Source organism: Anas platyrhynchos, chromosome 32 (genome assembly GCF_047663525.1).
Source record: "Anas platyrhynchos isolate ZD024472 breed Pekin duck chromosome 32, IASCAAS_PekinDuck_T2T, whole genome shotgun sequence".
NCBI lineage: Eukaryota > Metazoa > Chordata > Aves > Anseriformes > Anatidae > Anas > Anas platyrhynchos.
This window is the reverse complement of record NC_092619.1, coordinates 4,307,600-4,327,909: the sequence shown is the minus strand read 5'-3', so window position 1 is coordinate 4,327,909 and position 20,310 is coordinate 4,307,600. Positions and strand designations below refer to the sequence as shown.

General features: G+C 53.7%; 1 pseudogene; it reads right to left on the bottom strand.

Moving 5' to 3' along the window:
* Positions 1-1,933: 1,933 nt before the first annotated feature.
* Positions 1,934-16,245, bottom strand: LOC119714928 (antigen WC1.1-like; annotated as a pseudogene).
* Between the last annotated feature and the right edge of the window lie 4,065 nt (positions 16,246-20,310).

Below are 20,310 nucleotides of genomic sequence, written 5' to 3'. Positions count from 1 at the left end.
AGCCACACATGAAGGACAGGAACTCTCTGCCCAGAGCTGCAAGCAAGGCTTGCAGAGGTTCTCTGCTCCCTTCAACCTCCAACAAGGCAAGGCCTCTCTGTCTCAGAAAAGCTGAGGCTTTCTATGTCCCAGCTCCAGCTGTGCTCCTCTGGATGTATCTCAAGTCTTCTTCTCTCCTTGCCTTACATCTTCTTGGATTGAGACAGGGACATCCACTGCGTTCATCCAGACCCTTCATCCCTGAAGGATCAGGCTTTCCACCTCAGCCCTTCTTTCCCACTACAAAGCTTTTACCCAGTATACTTTGTCTGGCTGGACCCCATGCATTTGGAGTTCATTTGGATGGAGTTCACTTACTGTGAACTAGCCAGTGTAATGCTGAATCTCGTTGTTAGCAACAAGGATTGGCTTGTGGGGAATGTGAAGTTTAAAGGCAGCCTTGGCTGCAGTGACCATGAACTGGTGGCATTCAGGATGTTTAGGGCAGCAAGGAGGACACACAGTAAGCTCATCACCCTGGATATCAGGAGAGCAGATTTTGTCCTCTTCGGGGATCTGCTTTGTAGAGTACCATGGGAGAAGGACCTGAAGGGAAGAGGTGTCCAGGAAAGCTGGTTAATCTTCAAGGATCACCTCCTCCAAGCTCAGGAGCAATGCATCCCAGCACAAAGGAAGTCAGGCAAAAAGGCCAGGAGGCCACATGGCTGAATAAGGAGATGCTGGCCAAGGGGGTTCTTCACAGAGAGGGTGGTTGCACACTGGAACAGGCTCCCCAGGGAAGTGGTCGCTGCACCGAGCCTGTCTGAATTTAAGAAGAAATTGGACTGTGCACTTAGTCACATGGTCTGAACTTTTGGGTAGACCTGTGCGGTGTCAAGAGTTGGACTTGATGATCCTTAAGGGTCCCTCCCAACTCAGGATATTCTATGATAAAAACAAAAAACAAAGGAAGCCTACAAAAGATGGAAGCAAGGACAGGTAACCTGGGAGGAATACACAGACACTATCGGAGCAGCCAGGGATCAAGTCAGCAAAGCTAAGGCCATGGTAAGCTTCAATCTGGACAGGAAGGTCAAGGGCAACAAGAAGGGCTTCTCTAAGTACAACAGTGATAAAAGGAAGACAGCAGAAAACATGGACTCTCTCCTGAAGGAAACAGGAGACATGGTTACCCAGGATATACAGAAGGCTGAGGTACTCGATTTCTTTGCCTCAGTCTTCATTGGCAAGAGCTCTAGCCACACTGCCCAAGTCCCACATGACAAATGCAGGGACTGGGAGAATGTTGAAATGTCTACTGTGGAAGATTAGGTGCAAGACCATCTAAGGCATCTGAAGGAACACAAGTCTATGGAACCAGGTGAGATGAATCCCAGAGTCCTGAGGGAACTGGCAAATGAACTTGTAAAGCCACTACTCATCACATGTGAAAAGCAGTGGCAGTCTGGCAAAGTTCCATTGAATGGGAAAGGGAAAATGGAACTGCCACTATTAAAAAGGGAAAAATACATACGTATACACACCTAGGGAACTACAGTCCAGTCAGTCCCACCTCTGTGCCCAGCAAGATCATGGAATGGATCCACCTGGAAACTCTGCTAAGGGACATAACAAACAAAGAGGTGATTGGTAAGAGCCAACATGGCTTCACTAAGGGCAGCTCATGCCTGACATATCTGATGGCCTTCTGACCCACTGGGTTGCAGTGTTTTTGGATACAAGAAGAGAAACTGATGTCAACTCCCTGGAATTGTGCAAAGTATTCGACACATCCCACGTAACATCCATTCTCTAAATTAGAGAGGCATGGATTTGATGGGTGGACCACTCAGTGGATATAAAGAATTGTCTGGATGGTCACAGTCAAATTACTGTGGTCAACAGCTCAGTGTTCAAGTGGAGACCAGCAATGAGTAGAGTTCTTCAGGGACCGTTATTGGGACTGGAAGAGTTTAACATCATTCTTGGTGACATGGACAGTGGGATTGTCCACTTGACATTTTGACAAGTTGATGTCAAGCAAGTTGATGACAGCAAGCAGTGTGGTGAGGTTGACACACTGAAGGGAAGGGATGCCTTCCAGAGAGGTCTTGACAGGCTTGAGGCTGGGTGGAGAATAAAGTGAGAACAGCCCTGTGGGTCCTGGGGCTGTTGGTGCTTGAAAAACTCAACATGAGCAGTCAATGTGCACTTGCAGCCCAGAAAGCAAAATCACAGGTAGCATCAGAACTGTAACTAGGAGGTTATGGGAGGTGATTCTTGCCCTCTCTTCCACTCTTGTGAGACCCCTCTTAAAATACTGTGCTCGGTTCTGAGGCCCCCAATTTTGGAAGGACATGGACCTGTTGGAGCAAGACCAGAGGAGAGCCACAAAAATGATCAAAGAGCTGGACCACGTCTCCTGCAAGGAGAGGCTGGGACTACTTGGCAAGTGAGAAGAGAAGGCTCTGGGGAGACCTTACAGCAACCTTCCAGTACCTAAAGAGGATGAACAGAAAAGCTGGAGAAAGACACTTTATCAGGGATAGAGTGATAGGACAAGGGGTAATGGCCTTAAACTAAAAGAGAGTAGATTTAGACTACATATTAGGAAGAAATTCTTTACTCTGAGATTAGTGAGGCACTGGAGCATGTTTTCCAGAGAAATTGTGGGATGGTGCCCTTAAAAGTGTTTAAGACCAGGTCTCTTGGAATGTGTACCTGGCCAGAGCAGGAGGGTTGATTTATAAAGATCCTTCCCAACACAAAACCTTTGAAGCTCTTTGAACCCCTGTGGTTTTATTTCAGAGCAGTTCTTATGGAGCTGCATTTTGAATTTTAGAACAAAAAGGTGTTGAAAACAGACCAGTGTTTCAGTTACTACTGAACTGTGTCTGCACAGTATCAATGGGTTCTTATACTGCTGCACATGATGTATAGATTGGGGGTATACAGATATTGCAATGGGACACAAAAAGTAGAGCTGAACCAAAGTGCTTAAACTGTCAGCCTGACCTTGGTGCCAGGAAAGGTGATGGATCAGGTTATCTCGAATGCAATCATGCAACATATGTGGAACAACCTGTAGATCAGGCCCAGTAAGTATGGGCTCATGAAAGACAAGTCCTGCCTGACCAACCTCATCTCCTTCTATGAACGGGTGATCTGCCTAGTGGATGAGGGAAAGGCTGTTGGCATAGCCTGCCTAGATTTCAGCAAGACCTTTGACACAGTCTTCCACATCATTCTCCTGGAGAAGCTGGCAGCCCATGGCTTGGACAGGTACATGCATTGCTGGGTTAAAAACTGGCTGGATGGCCGTGCCCAGAGATTGATGGTGATCGGAGTGAAATCCAGCTGGTCACCAGTGGTATTCCCCAGGAGTTGGTGTTGGGGCCCATCCTCTTTAATGTTTTTATTGATAATTTGGATGAGGGAATTGAGTGCATCCCCAGTGAGTTTAGAGAAGACACCAAGTTAGAGGGTAGTGTTGATCTTCTGGAGGGTAGGTAGGCCCTTCAGAAGGACCTGGACAGGATGGGTCAATGGGCAGAGGCAAGTGGGATAAGTGTTGGGTCCTGCACTTTGGCCACATTAACCCCATGTAACACTACAGGCTTGGGGCAGAGTGTCTAGAAAGTTGTGCAGAGGAAAAGGATCTGAGAGCGCTGTTTGATGCTCACCTGAACATGAGCCGGCAGTTTGCCCAGGTGGCCAAGAAGGCCAGTAGCATCCTGGCTTGTGTCAGGAATAGTCTTTCTAGCAGGACCAGGCAGGTGATCATCCCCCTGTACTCTGCTCTGATGAGGCTGCACCTCGAGTACTGTGTTCAGCTTTGGGTCCCTTAGTACAAGAAAGATGTTGAGCCCCTAGAACATGTCCAGAGAAGGGCTACAAAGCTAGTGAAGGGTCTGGAACACAATTCCGATGAGGAGCAGCTGAGGGAACTGGGGTTGTTTAGTCTGGAGAAGAGGAGGCTCAGGGGAGACAGTATTGCTCTCTCCAACTACCTGAAAAGAAGGTGTGGGGATCTAAGGGTTGGCCCCTTCTCACAGATAAGTAGTGACAGGACTAGAGAGAATGGCTTCAAGTTGATTAAGGGGAGGTTTAGTTTGGAAATTAGGAGATGTTTGTTCTCAAAAGGACTGTTCAGGCATTGGAACGGGTTGCGCAGTGAGATGGTGGAGTGACTGTCCATGTGGGTCTTTATGGAAAGTTTGGATGTGGTGCTTAGGGAGATGATTTAGTGGGTAATATTGGTGGTAGGGGGGTGGTTGGACCAGATGATCTTGGAGGTCTATTCCAACCTTAATGATTCTATGACTCTAAGACAGTTGTCCCTCTCAGGGATAAAACTTCAGATGTTGTAAGAACATGTACTGGAGAAGAGAGACACTTAGCTCTGCCTATCGTAAATGACACCCATAAATGACCAAATCAGATGAAAGCCATTGTAGGCTGCTCAGAATATATTAATGAACAGTGAAAAGAATCAATGATCTTTAATTTAGGTATCTGGTTTCATTTTCATTTGACCAAGAAAATCTCCCTGCACTTAAGAATGATGTCCCCAGATGCCCAACTGATTCCTGGAATTAATCAGAGCATGAAGATACTTGCATATATCTTGGCCCACCTCTGGCACCTCCAATGTCACCTGGTGTTTGCATATGAACAGCTCCCTCCTGGCCTCTGTCTCTATTCAGTGTGCTGGGAGCTGAGACTAGCTCACTTGCACAAGACTGGAGTGTGCCCACCTGAACCTAGGCAAAAGAAATCCCAGCTCCTGTGGGCTTATTGAGCATGTGAGAGAGCAAAGCCTCCTTCTAACCATTGGACTGCAAAGAATGAGATGCCTTGGTTGATTCAGCTGAAACCCTTCCCTCAGCAAATGAAGGCAGATCCCTCCCTATCCCTGTATGGGTGTCCTGCCTAAAACCAGAACACAGAAAGGTGATTCTTGAACCTCATACTTCTTTTGATATGAGAAATGATAGTGCTGGAAATGAGTTTCCTTCCCCAGTGGATGGAAGGATCATCTGTGATAACTTCATTCTGTTTCAACGTTGTTTCCTCTAGAGTCCCAGGAATTTGTCAAGAGCTCCCTGTGCTGCTGACCTAGGCTGGACTCCTGGACCCAAGGGGAGCTTCTGGTAAGCGGGCAGCACTGCAGAGAGACAGCTCTGCCCAGGAGCAGCTCCTCTGCACAGCGCAGCAGGGCTGGGGGCACTGCCTGCAGGGGACAAGGGTGGCTGAGAGAAGGGAGGGAGATGTTAAAGGCAGTGTGGAGGGGGGATGCTGAGAGATCACAGTAGGAGAAATCTTCACAGCCCTTAACAGGGGAAGTCTCTGACTGCAGGGCAGCACAGCTGTATTCAAAGAGTCTCTGACTCTGAAGAAGGCCAGCTATCTGTGCTCACCCTCCATGGCCAAAGAACCACTTGGGTGGGAGGCAGTCAGTGGCAGTGCCCCTGACACCATCTGGCTCTGCCTTCCCAGTGTAATAAATGGCTCATACATTTGTGGTATAACCTATGTGGTTATACAAGTGTATGTAAGAAAGAAGGTCGCATTCATCATACCATGTGGCCCTAGCATTGTTCCATACTGACACGAATCAGATGAACATATCTCACACCAGCCTGACCAGCACGGCCCTGCTGAGTGCCCCCATGGCCCCATGCACCACAGCCCCCTCGTTCTGCAGAGCAGCACCGCCAGTTGGGGGGCTGTGGGCAGCATGGGCAGGGGCTGCAGGAATGGCTGCTCAGACCAGCCCGGACGTGCTGGGCTGGGGGAAGGCTGTGCAGGACATGGTGTGTCCCAGGAGCAGAGCAGGGCACTGAGTGTGTGTGCAGTGGTGTTGCCCCAGGGCCAGCAGTGTGGTGCTGTGATGTGCTGGGGAGCAGGGCTGGTCTGGGAGGCTCTAGGGTGTCTGGGAAGGTGGATTGGTGGTGTTTATCTCCTGCAGATGGCAGCAGCAGAGACACTTCCAGTGACCTCCCCTCCTTCATTAGCAGCTTTGTTGCCAGCCCAGCCTGGGTTTCCCTGCTGGGCTGGGTGGGAGAGAGGAGATGGGGGGTGTGGAGAGCTGGGGAGGGTCTGGGCTGGGCTGGCCTCCTGGCAGAGAGAAGGGAACCACAGAGCAGTCTAGGCTGAGTCCTTGTTCACTAGATATGGATATGACCAATGCTAGTCATCATGACTTTCACACCAACTCCTTCTCTGAAGAGTTCTCAACTTTTTTCTAAAATATGCATTCAGTTCTTGAATCAGTTTTCCACACAGAGGTGGCCATTTCCTTCAGGATGCCCTGGAGTTGCTGAAACCTACATGGGGAAACATGAGTTTGGATATGTGGGAGACCTCCCAAAGCAGGAACTGGTTGGCAGGCAGAGTACCTGAGGGACTGTGCAGGGCACCCCCTGCACCCAGTGTTCCTCGGTGGGATGGGATGAGACCTGCTCAGCACAACAGCTCCTTGTAGCCCTGTGGACACTGGCTGTGAGGTCACTTGTGTCACAGCATCTGTCTGGACAACAGCAGGAAGGCAGAGCCTCTGAGGTCACAAAGGCCCTCAGAAAGCTGTCCCCAACAGGGTGACACATTTGGTGAGGCCAGGGGAAAGCTGGGAGAATAACGGTGGGGGATTTGGGAGAGAGAAGAGGGGTTTCGCTAACAGAAAGGAAAGATTTTAAAGATTTAAGAGGGGTTCAGGTAAGGCTGATGCTTCTGCAACACTCACAGGGAATATCTTCATGTTGTGTCCTGGTTATATTTCTAACTAGTAACCTGAAAATCTAGTGCTGTCCTTAATGCTTTCTCTCTCCCTTTAAGGCATCCATTGCTCTAATCCCCAACCTCATTTCCTAATTCAAAGTCAGACCCCAAGCACATTACTCGTTACCATTAGTCACAGAATCATAGAATCATAAAAACACAGGGTTGGAAAGAACCTACAAGATCATCTAGTCCAATCATCCTCCTACCACCAATACTACCGCTAAGCTACTAAATCATATCTCAAAGCACCTGAGACAGGTGCTTCTTGGACACTGCCAAGGATGGTGACTCCACCACCTCCCTGGGGAGGCCGTTCCAGTGCCTGACCACTCATTGAGAGAAAAAGTTTTTCCTGATATCTAAACCAAATCTCCCCAGGCGCAACTTGTGGCCATTTCCTCGAGTGCTATCATTAGTTATCAGAGAAAAGAGGCTGACCCCCTCCTCATCACAGCCTCCCTTCAGGAAGTTGTAGATTGCAATGAGGTCTCCCCTGAGCCTCCTCTTCTGCAGACTAAACAATCCCAGCTCACTCAGCCGCTCGTCACAGGACCTGTGCTCCAGACCCCTCACCAATTTTGTTGACCTTATCTGGACATGCTCCAGGGCCTCAGTGTCCTTCTCGTAGTGACGGGCCCAAAACTGAACACAGTTTTCCAGGTGTGGCTTCACCAGAGCTGAGTACAGGAGGATGATCACCTCGCTGCTCCCACTGTCTACACTATTTCTAACACAGTCCAGGATACCATTGGCCTTCTTTCCACCTGGGCACACTGCCGGCTCATGTTCAGCCAAACATCAATCATCACTCCCACGTCCCTTTCCTCTTCACAGCCACTCTGTCCCAGGCCTATAGCATTGCATGGGGTTGTTGTGGCCAAAGTGCAGGATCTGGTGCTTAGCCTTGTTAAACCCCATCCCATTAGCTTCAGCCCAGCCTATCCCAATTCCTCTGAAGGACCACCTTAGCCTCAGGCAGATCAACATTACCTCCCAACATGGTGTCGTCTGCAAACTTACTGAGGGTACATTCAACCCCTCATCTAGGTCATCAATAAAGGTATTATACAAACTAGGCTCCAGTACCAACCACTGGGGGACACCACTTGTAACGGGATGCCAGCTGGACTGAACTCCATTAACCACAACCCGCTGGGCATGGCCCTCCAGCCAGTTCTTGACCCAGAGAAGGCTATAAACAGCCAGGACAGCTGACCCAACGGGATTAAATAGATGTTCCAATAGGTGTTCCAGCCCACCATCCCACTACCAAAAGCACCTCCCAGCCTGCAGCAGAGGAGCCTGCTGGGAAAGACCTGGAGGGCTGTGGGGACCCACCAACAGAAGCTGGTGCCAAGTCCTGCCCAAGGGTCCAAGACGTTTCCCCGTTCACCTCTTGCAACTGAGGTATCTCTGCCCATGGGTGCTGGGCAGGCATCCTTAGGCTTCGTGGGGGCCCAAGGCAGCAGAAGGTGGGCACTGCAAGGGAGTGTCTCATGGGGCTTCCCAGAGATCCACTTTTTCTGGAAACTGCCTGTGGCTGGCAGGACGGAAATGTCTCTGTCAGTAGGAATAGTGTCCAGGGACCAGGGGCTCTGTCAGCCCCAAAGCCAGACCCCGATCCTGCTGGCTCTAAGATGTGCCCCTTCCCAACTGCTGCATCTTTGAGCTCTTCTCCCCTCCATCCGCCTCAGATAGACACCCTGACACCTGGGCAGGGAAGACTGAAAGAGGGCTTTAATATGAGGAAATACCAACACACAGCATAAAAACAGGGGAATACCAAGAGGGGAAATACCCATGTGTGTCTGCTGCCTGCTGGAAAAGGGAGACCATTCCCTGGCACTCACAGCTCTCCCAGTGGCACTGAGCTCTCCTCCCTCCCGGCTGCACCCAGCTGCTCAGCAGAGCTGGGCTCTGCTGGCCTGGGGCTCTGGAACTCTTGTGCACGAGGCTGTGGTGTCACATCCTCGGTGTCCTCATGGGGATATGCCAGAGACACCTCTTCAACATCGTCATAGCCTGTGCTCCCCAGGAAAGGTGACGAGGTGTCTCCCTCAGCTCCATAGACCACAGCACTTCTCCGGGAGTGCAGGCTTCCCCCTGTAAGCATCAAGGCAGGTTGCTGTGGCTGGGCTTGTGGGTTGCCCCTCGGGGCTGTTTATCACCTTCCTCATCCTCACCAGCCTGAGACACTCGGCCCATTCTCCCAGACCCCACAAAATATCCCAGGACAGGTTCTCCATATGGAGGTGGTCAGGCTTTCAATATGGCATGGATTCTCCTAGGCCTGGGGTTGGCACCTAGCAAGTGGCAGTGCTGCATTGCCCTCTCACCTGTGGCTGCATCCCTGCGCCCATCTCCTTCCTCTGGTGTCCTGGGCACTTCCCAGTCCCCCTGCCCAGGGACAGGATCCTCCCCAGGGTCAGAAACCTCCCCAGCATCATCATAGCCATCTGCTGGGTAACCTCCGGGCAGGACAGGGACATCTGAAAGGAGAGGGAAGGTGGTGGCAATGAGAAGAGATGTTCTGCAGAGCAGAGGATGAAAGGGTGTGTGGGGACACAGGGCTGACATGCTGCTGGTGTCAGTGTCACAGCAGAGCCTTCATGCAACCAGCTCTGATGATAACACTCGGTGGCACTGCTGTCTGTCTGGTCTGTCTGCAGGGAGGAGAAATGGAGCCCTTCCTCCGCCCCTCACCTCTTATCCCTGGGTGTGGCCCCAGACCATCCTCCTCCTCATGTGCCTGGGGTAGGGCTGCAGCTGGGTCAGGGACCCCTCTGAAAAGGAGGCTGCAGAGAACTGCAGTGGGTGCTGTGGGATGAGCCCTGCTGCCCTGACTGGTGGTCAGCACTGCTGGGGATGGGCACCCACAGAGCTGGGGGTGCATGGGGAGGAGACCAGTTCCCTTGGGACAAGGCACTTCCCAGAGAGTTTCCCAGAGCTGGCCTGGGACAGCCCTTTGCTTAACCCTTGGCTCTCAATAAGGTGCAGGGCCCAGCAGAGAGGGGCTGTCCCCTCTGGGATGGGCAGAGCTGGTGTGGAGGAAGCTCCTCTGTTGGGGACAGCACCTGGATGCTGTCCCACAGACCCCATGGTCCAACCATTTCAGGGACCATGGGCAGGAGCTGCAGGGCACAGCCCTGGTCTGAGACACGGAGAATGGACACAGAAGATGTGCCCCCGCAGGTTACCTGCACCCACCTGAGAGACTGAACCTCGCCTGCTTCTCCCACGCCAGGCTGTAAGCGATCTCCTCGTACACGGCCTCAGGGAAGGGCTCCCCAGCTCTCCTGGAGCCTGAGGACAGAGGCAGGGCTGGTCTGGGAATGGGCAGAGAGGGACAGGACCCCACTGGGCTCCCCCAGCCCCATTATAGGGGCCAGCACAGGGCTGTCCCCACAGCACAGCCCCTCTGTGTTGTGTTGGCACTGCAACCACATCCCCAGGGAGGGCAGCATCCCCATGGAGATGGTCTGGGGCAGAGTCAGTCTCGCATTTGGAGACAGCCCTTGTGCCCCTTTGTTCCCTGGGTCATGTCCCAGTGCAGACCCTGCACCAATTCCATCATTTCCCCTCCCCATGGAGCTGCTCCATCTCTGCCCCACACAGCAATAGCACAGCCTGTGCCCTGTTGGGAGGTGGCTGAAACCACAGTGATGGACTCCGCTGCCCCATGCTCCTCCTGCCAGAGCTGCCCAGAGCACTGCCAGCAGTGCATCCTCCCCTTCTCACCCAGCCCAGCTCTCACATTTCTCTTCTCACCCCAGAACTGATGCCTCAGGCTCTGGGCTCTCTCCACCCCTTGATGTTGGTGCCCCATGGTCTGTCAGTCAGTGGGGCAGCACATGGGGCAGGAGGCAGCACACAGCTCTGTTTCTGTGTCCCAGGACACCAACACCCCCAGCCCTGCCAGGAGGCATCTCCCCCCCAGGACCAGTGGGGAAGGACCCACCTCTGTGCCGAGCCCTGGCGCTTCGCACCTGCCCAGCCAGGAGGGCCAGGAGCAGGCAGAGGAGGGCCCCCAGGATGATGCAGATGTCGACAGGCACCGAGAGTCTCTCGCTGCTGGTGGTCGGACGGCTCCGTGGGGGATCTGCAAGGGCAGGAACATGGCAGGGGCAGCATCAGACAAGGGAGAGTTTGGGGGCAGGACATGCCACTCCTGACCACACAAGGCAGCAGGTGCTGTGGGGGACAGGGCTGGGTGATGGGGCAGCTCCCACCCTGCTGGGTCCATCACAGATTTCTCCCAGCTGCTTTGGTTTTCTGTGAGTCTCACAGCCCAACAGGGAGACCCTTCCCCTGGCTGTGGGTCACAGCGTGGCCATGTTCAGACCCAGCCCTGGGGAAGGACAGCTTACCTGCTTGTGGGGGGGGAGTTGCTGTCCTGGGTGCAGCTGCAGGGGAGCAGAAGGAGAGCTGGGCTGAGAGGCTGGGGCTGTGGCACCAGGCAGCCTCCCTGGCAGACGACCCCAGCATGTGCCACCTGAATTGTCCCTCCTGTGGGGCTGGGCAGGGCGGCAGGGACAGGGCCCAGCACCACTGCTCTGGGCTGCTCATAGGACAGTGCAGGCAGCCCAGGGGATGTGCTGGCACATCCAGCCACACAGAGGCTGCTCCCCACCCACCACCAGCCTCCCACTCTGCAGGGACACCCTTGCTTGGGCAAGAACTAGGGCCATGCCAGGATCCAGCAGGACATACACCCAAGCCAGCTCCTTCCCAAGCCCTCAGCCATGTCTCCCAGCCCCACTGCTCACCTGAGCAATGCACAGCCGCATCTGCCTTATGCTGGCAGGCACCGCTGTCCCCTGGCTGGGCCCAGCAGTCCTGCAGAGACAGCTCCGTCCCCCTGCACTCCATCAGCCACATGGGGCCCGTCCCCTCTCCAGCAGCAGCCTGGCCCAGGGCATAGACCGCGGGACCACAGCCCAGCTGCCTGCATGCCACCTCGGCATCCCGCATGTCCCAGGCATTGTCACACAGCGTCCCCCAGGTGCCACGGTGCCAGATCTCCACTCTGCCCGAGCAGCCGTCCTTGCCTCCCACAGCGCGGATCTTCTCTCTGTCTGGGGAGGCAGTGATGTCCCATGGCACCAGGACAGCTGGGACAGCCCTGCCAGGTGAGGGGGGCACGCGTAGGGGCAGCTCCCTACCTGTGCAGCTGGTGGAGTTGGGGCATGCAGCCACCTGCGGCCTTTCTGACCATATCCCAAAGGAAAGAGAAGTTGGGCTGAAAAGGGCTGCTCTAGGGGTTGTGCAGAAGAGAGCAGAGCTGACCTCTGCTCACACGTCCCCATGCTGCCTGGGTCAGGGCATCAGCAGAACCCTGTTCACTCAGGGGACACACACGGCACTGCAGGGGGGACCCAAGTGCTCGGCCCTACAGGGTCCCTGGTTCACAGAGCAGCAGGAGGCTGTCCCAGGAGGGGGGACTCCTGAAAGCCCTGCATGGTCTCCTCTGAGACCTTGCCTGAAGTGGCCTCTGCATCCCCCAGGGGCTGCTGGCAGCCCGGCTGTTGACTGCTGCTGGTGGACATGGGTGGCTCCAAGAGCTGAAGTCACCTTTGTGTACCAGTAGCAACAGGGTCTAATGCAGGAAAGTCAAAGCTTCTCTGGGTTCCTTCTCGGCATTTTACCATACCCAGTGGGGAACAGGACCTAGTGCCTGGATGGCTCAGATTTACCATTGCAGGTGATGTGGGTCTCTTCTCGGCTGTCATCACACGACTGCGGATCCCAGGGATGAGAGGGACACTGCCAGAAGGAGCTGTTGCTCTTCCCACACTCCACATGATCCAGCCATGCAGTACCAGACAGCTTGGCATAGTTAGAATGTATTTCCAGTTCCCCTTCATTCCCGCAGCCCAGTTCCTTGCACACCAGTGACACCGTCTCGGTGGTCATGGAGTTGGAGCAAACGCTGCCCCACGTCCCGTTGTAGAAAACCTGCAGGCGCCCAGAGCAGCCGTCGCTGTTCTCCAGCCTCAGGGCCGTGAACTCTGGAAGGAGGAAAGGCCCCAGGGACGTCCTTGGATGTCAGTCACTGATGGCCTTAGCCTTACCTGGCTCTGCTCTCACCCCAGCCTCACTGGCCCCAGCTCCCCTCCCCACTCCCAGCACAGACCTGAGCAGATGACTCCCGCGTCCTCCTTGTGCCTGCAGTCGTGCTGCCCCCAGGCCTCGGCAGGGCAGTCCCAGAGAGCAGCTTCGGCCCCGGAGCAGTTGACGCCATCCAGCCAGATCTGCCCGGAGCCCTCCCCAAACCGAGCAGAGCTGGCTGCCTCCAGGGCCCCTCCACAGCCCAGCTGGCGGCAAACAACGGCGGCGTCGACCAGGTCCCAGGCGTCGTCGCAGACAGTGCCCCAGCGCCCGTGGTAGTAGATCTCCACTCTCCCGGCACAGCGCCCGGCCCCGTCCACCAGCCGCACCCGCCAGCTCCCTGCAGAGGGGAGAACCCCGGCCGTCAGGGGCTGGCTGCCCTCCCAGCCCCACACCTGGGGGACGTGCAACACCACTCACCCTGGCACACGACGCCCACGTCCTCCGTAATCCCTGCTGCCGGTGTGCTCTCGGGCAGGGAGGTGTTGCAGAGGCTCAGGTCAGCCTCGTGCCCTGCACACCGCACCCCACACAGCCCCACAGGTCCTCGTCCTCGCTCGGCCCTCACGGGGGTGTAGGCTGCCTCTGCCTCTCCGCACTGCAGCTGCCGGCACACCACGCTGGCCTCCTGCATGTCCCACTGCTCATCCAGGACTCTGCCCCACGTCTCGTGCTGGAAGACCTCCACGCGCCCGTCGCACCGGCTCCCTCCACCCACCAGCCGTACAGACATGTGGCGAGCCGGGCCTGGTGAGAGCAAAAATTCAGCCAGACACTGCCGTGGGGTGCAAAGCTGTGGGTGGCCGTGTCACACACCAGGGGCAAATGGACTTTGCAGCACTGCCCAGCACTCACCTGAGCAAATGACAGCAGCAGCGTTCTCCTGGGAGCACAGCGAGGCCCCCAGGGCAGTCACCGGGCACTGCCCCAGGTGGGCTTCAGTCCCGTCACAGTGGAACGAGTCTCTCCAGACGGGGCCGGTTCCTCTCCCAAAATGCCCTCCTCCAGGAATGGACTCAGCAAAGCCACAGCCGAGGTGCCGACACAGAACGTGGGCGTCCGAGAGGTCCCAGCGGGAGGCACAGAGGGTCCCCCATGTCCCCAGCACCTCCACCTCCACCCTGCCCTCACACGCTCTGCTGCCGTTCACCAGCCTGAACCCTGTGTACTCTGGGGACAAAGGAGGGTGAGAGAGGCCACATTTGTGCTCTTGCTCCCACAGGAGCTGCAGGAGAGGCCAAAGGGACAGTGTGCCTTTCTCCTCCTGCAGCACTCTAATTTTAGGGCCGCAGACCACCACCTCACCCCACCTGTCCCCCACCCAGCACAGCCCAGTGCCCACCCTGCTCTCCTTCCCCCACCACAGCCCCCGTGGGCACCATCCCACCCCAAGTCCTTACGTGTGCAGGTGACATGAGTGCCATTGCTGTGGGTGCAGGCCTTGTCCTTGGGGGCCCCCGTGGGGCAGAAGGAGAGGACAAATTCATTCCCCACACACTGCAGCTCTCTGTCCCAGACAGGACCGGCCCCTTCTCCCAGCTGAGCTGCCCCATGGACAGACAGGGCTGTGCCACACTGCAGCTCCCTGCACACCACCTCGGCAGCTTTGGCACCAAAGTGGGAGTGACAGACAGCTTTCCACTGATCCCTGTCGTAGACCTCCATGCTTCATGAGCAGGGGTTGTCCCCTCCAACCAGCCGGACAAATCCTGGAGCAACCAAGGAGACCTGTGAGTTCCCAGAGCCCTCTGGCACTTCCATGCCCACCTCATCCCTAAGGCAGCCACATGCAGAGTCCCCCAGCCAGCCCAGCAGCTCTGAGAAGGTGCTGGTGGCATAAAGAGGTCACGGCCCCCCTGCTGCTCCTCAGAAACCAGCCCAGTACACATGTCCTCTTTTCCAAGCCCCCAGCTGCAGACACCGCTCAAACTGCTGCTGCCCGGAGCCCCTGGGCTGCCCGGCCCCAGACCCAGCACTGCAGCACCCGCAGCACGTGGGCCTGGGGAAACAGGCCCAGGAACTGGGGGCTACTTCAGCCTGCTCTGCCCCACAAGGCTCAGGCCAGTTAGAAGAAATCCTTGGATCTGCCAAAAAGCCCCCCTGTTTTCAGCGAATGCTGGGGCTCTTGGGGAGCTGCTGTTAGATGGGGCACTTTGGGGGATCCTTCGCAAAGGGGGGTCCTCCGGTAGGGACAGTGTGGTGCTGGGCATGCACGTCCCCAGCCACCTACCATGCATGTGTCAGGAAAGCAGGCAGAGAGCAGCCCTGGGCTGACACGAGCTCCTGGTGTGAGGGCAGGCAGAGAGGAGAGCCAGGAGGTGCTGGCACAGCCCCTGGGGCACAGGGCAGGCAGGAGAGGCTGAGCAGTGGGTCAGCACAACCTGGAGGGGCCGTGTCCCTGGGGGCTGCCTCTCATGGGATGACCCCGGGACAGGAACAAGGTGCCACTTGCCACCCTGCTCCTCTGCACAAGCTCAGTGCTCCTGCCCTCTGAGCAGCCCCTCTGCGTTGGCCAAGGTTCTCTTGGCTGCTGGGGGTACAACCCAAATGTCCTGGGCCATTGCACGCCCTTTCCTGAGGCTGCTGGTGGCTGTGGGAGCTGCTCTAGATTCCCCTGGCATAGGGACCAGCCTGCCAGACAGGGCCTGGGCGAATGGAGGAGAAAGATGGGAACAAGACATCACAATGAGGAAGGGTGAGAGCTTTCCTCTCCCAGCCCCAGGCACCTCCCCAGGCTTGGCTGCTCCAGCTTCAGGGCCAGGCTGGGTGTGCTCCCACTGGGCTTTCCCCAGGGACAAGGGACACCAGCAGTGACAGACCCAGCTCAGAGTGCAACTTGACACACAGAGCCATGTTCTGGTGTCCACTTGTTGCTTCCTGAGGTCGCAGCGAGGTCCCTTAGAAGTGTCCTCGTCCCAGAAGCAGGGAACAAGTTCAGTCCTTACCTGAGCATGTCACTCCAGCATCCCCACCGTGATAGCAGTTTGTTTGGCCCCACCCTGCGTGCATGCAGTCAGACAGGGCAGACTCCTTGCCATTACACTGAACTTCATCCATCCAAATGGGCCCAGATCCTGGCCCAAAGTGTGCATATCCAGGAGCTTCGAGAGCACCCCCACAGCCCAGCTGCCTACAAACCACTGCAGCATCGGACTTGTCCCAGTAGTCATCACACACGGTCCCCCACTGGCCCTGGTGTTTCACCTCCACTCTCCCAGCACAGCGACTGCCGCCATCCGCCAGCCTCACCTCCGCAGCCCCTTCAAACACCAACACAGGAAGAGTCAGGAGAGTTTTGAGCCCCACATTGTGTGTCCGTGAGGACCCCCTCCCCAGGCAGACTCCCAGTTCCCAGGGTGGGATCCCTGTCCCCATAGGCTGTCTCAGGGGCAGCGGGGGGTTCCTCCTCTCCCCATGGGCTACACTGGGCTGGGGGTACCCAGCTCTAGCCCTCCTGGGCCATTTGCTGCCCCACAGTCCTCACCACCTCCTCCCACCCCAGTGGACCCCTGTCCTGCCCATGCCCACCCCCACAAAACCGCCAGCGTGCACAGGGCTCGCTCCCAATCCTCCCCATCCCAGTTTCCCCCAAACAGACCCATGCCCCTGAGCAGCTTCCATTGCCCATTGCCTGCCACAGGCACCTCCCAAACCCACTGTCTGGGTTGACCACAAGGATACCAACAGCCCACATTCCTTCCCCATCCCTGCTGTCAGACTGGCCCCTGTGCTTGACCAGGGCCCCCAAGAAGAACACCTCTCAGTGCAAATGCCTCAGTCCCCTTCTGTTAATGGGACAAAACCTGCCCTTCTGGAGTCCGTGTTTCCCCAGATCCCAGGGGCAGGGAACAGCACACAACCCCTCTGGGACATCCCAGACATTGGCTGTGTCCTGGAGCTCACTGAGGGCCACTCTCACTGTCTGGAACTCCTCCAGATCCAGAGGCACAGTGCTGGGGAACAAGGGGTCCCAGAAAGGTACCCAAGGACAAGGTGTCTAGAAATGAAGTCAGGCTTGGGCTGCCAAAAACATGGGAGATATGAAAATGGATTACCCCCTCCCACCCAGACAGGCAAAGATTAAAGAACAGAGCTGAGAGACTGAGAATCTTCTGCCTCTCATTTCAATGGTGCCTGCAAAGCAACCCCACTCCCAGAGGGATCCCAATGAACCCACTGCTGCCCACTGGCCCAAGGCTGTGGAACAGAGAAGCTGGCACTTACCTCTGCAAGGCTGCACCCAGAGGAACAGCCACAGCACCCAAGGGGACAGGAGTCCCTCTGTCCCCATCCTGAGGCTCCTGTCCTGACAGCACAGCCCTGCTGCTGGAGCTCCTGGGGACCCACAGTGAAATGGAGATGATGGGAGGGCAATATATCTGTGCAGATGCTGTCCCAGCTGCAGGAGGAGCCAATCGAAGCAGCAGGCACCTTTTTAGACGTTATTGGCACTTATCTCCCCTCCGACGCAGCCCAGCTCTCCAATGAACTTCTCCAGCGCTCTTCATGACCATATATGAGGGACGGCTGCGCTGCGGGTCTCACGTCACTGCGGTGGGACATCATCATGGGGTAGGGCTGGGTGTGGGGGCAGATGGCTCTGACACCCCTTGCAGCCTGCTGTGAGAGCACGGAGCATCTCCTGAGCTGTAGCATCCAAGAGCCCAAGGTGCAATTGTCCGGCCATCTCTCCGCCATGGAATCCAGGGGACTGGTCCTGCAGCAGGGCTGTGTCAGTCTAGGAAGGGACCAGCCCCTGCCCCTGCTACATTCCCTCTGTGCTGGCAGCAGCAGCTGGGAAAGGCCCTTGGGCAGGGTCAGAGCCCCATGATGGGGGTGCTGGCTGTCCCGTCCCTCCCCAGGGAGCCTCCTGTGGGATCCCGGCAGCAGCCAGAGCTGGTCCAGGGCCTGCCCTGGCAGCAGAGCTGCAGCCCAGAGCCTCAGGCGTCTCCCTGGCTCTCAGCGTGTCACCCAGGGGCCGTTATTCCCCGCGGCGGGTCGGGAGCTGGAGCCTGCCTGCCACTGCAGGTGCACAAACCGCAGCCCACGTGACATGGCGCCCGGGCAGGAAGATGGTGGTTTCCTCCTGGCCCCTTGCCCAGGCATGGCCCTGCAGTGCCTCCCAGCCTCCGCACAGCTCCAAGCCTGGCAGAGTCCAAGAAGTGTTGGGACAATGCTCTCAGATGTACAGTTTCATATATATGTATATATATATGTGTATATATATATGTAATTGTAAGTAAATAAATGTATTTAATATATATATATCATTATATTAATATGATATATATTAAAAATATATATATAATAAATACATATAAAAATATATTTTTACTAATATATTATATCATATCATATCATATCATATTGTATTATGATACATTGTATTTATTGTTATGTAGTGCTATGTTATTATATATTATGTACTATATACTATACACTATATATTTTATATTATATAGAATATAATATATAATATATACTATATATATACTATATAGTATATAGTATAGTATATATATAGTATAGTATATAGTATATAGTATATAGTATATAGTATATAGTATATAGTATATAGTATATAGTATATATTTAATAATAAAATCTATTCTATTCTATTCTATTCTATTCTATTCTATTCTATTCTATTCTATTCTATTCTATTCTATATTATATACACATATTACTATATATTATAATATTATATAGAGTATTATATATATAGTATGATTTATAATACAATATAATATAGTATATTATATATTATATATTTTATATTATATATTATATTTTTATATAATTATATAATATATAATATATAATATATAATATATAATATATATATAATATATATATATAATATATATATAATATATAATATATAATTATTTTTTGTTTTTATTTTTAATTTTGTTTTATTTAAATAATATATATTATATTGTATTAAATATTACGTTATGAGTTTTTAAAAATATACATATAGTGTTTAATATATGTATATTTATAAATATAAACATATATTTTTTATATTTTTGTTTTAAATCTCTTATAGTTTTTTAGATACATATAATTTAATTTTATTCTGAAGGCTGAAGTTGGACTCACTGATCTTCAATTATTTCAAGAGCAGGATATTTCAAAACTCGCTTCAACCGAGCTCCAGGTGATGCCATAGAATCATCACTTGCCATGGGCCTGTTCCTGGCCTGTATTCAGACAGCAATGACCTCACAAACACCTACACAATTCTTGGTCTGACAGCTCCTCAGGCACCAGTGGCCTCACAGGTACAATGCATGGGCCTTGCCCTGACCTATCAGCTAATTGATCACCAGTGACCTCCCCACAGACCCACACAAGCCATGTGCTTATTCCTGGCCTCCTGGCTTCTCAGGCACCAGGGTCCTCCCAGTATCTATCACAGGCCATGTTTGCTCTCAGCCTGTCAGCTACTCAGGCACCACTGTTATCACAGGAACATTCACCTGCCATGGGCCTGCTCATGGCCTATCAGATCTTCAGCTGACAGTGACCTCATAAGCACAGATGATCTATTGGAAGATGTCAGAGTCCCTGCCCATGACAGGGGGTGGCTGCTCATGCTCAGCTGGCTGTTGACCAACATCCCCAGGTGCTTTTCTGTTGGTATCTGTCCAGCCACTCTTCCCCAAGCCTATGCTGCATGGGATTGATATGATGCAAGTGCAGGAGCTGGCACTTAATCATTGTTGAATGTCATGTGATTGCACTCATCAACCTAGCCTTTCCAGATGCCTCTGAAAAGCTTTCCTTCCTCAAGAAGACCAACTGTCCCAACAAACCTGTTATCATCTGCAAATGTACTTAGGGTGTGCTTGATCCTCTCAGTCAGATCATCCATCAAAATAGTAAACAAAGCTGGACCCAGTACAGAGGCCTGGGGAATGCCACCCACGACCATCCACCAACTGGATTGATCTCTCTTCACTCAGACTCTTTGAGCATGGCCATCCAGACAGTTCTTCAGCCAGCAAACTGTACACCTGTCCAAGCCATGAGCAGACGGATGGGTTGTCATTCTGCAGGGCTGCTGCTACTGAGTCCACACTGAGAAGATGTTCCTCCTTCTATTATGCTTTTTGTGATGCCCTGTGCTCAGTCCTTTCAAACCAACTAAGCATGAAGCTGGTGTTTGTGATGAGCTGGTTCTCAGCTCATGTTCCAGTTACTTGCTAGCATGTATCACTGTTGTTGAGTTTTTACAGCACTGGCATTCTTGCATTCCCTTTTGTCTCTGTTTGCTTGAGTCTGCATTGTCGATGGTAGTTCAGGAATACTGGAGGGGTGGCTGCGGGGAAGCAAGAGGTTGCATCTGTCATGGTGGGACCTCGGTCAGCATTCACAGTGCAGTGACTCAAGCTGTGACACAGACAGGAATTCTATCCTTTGAGGGAATCCTAA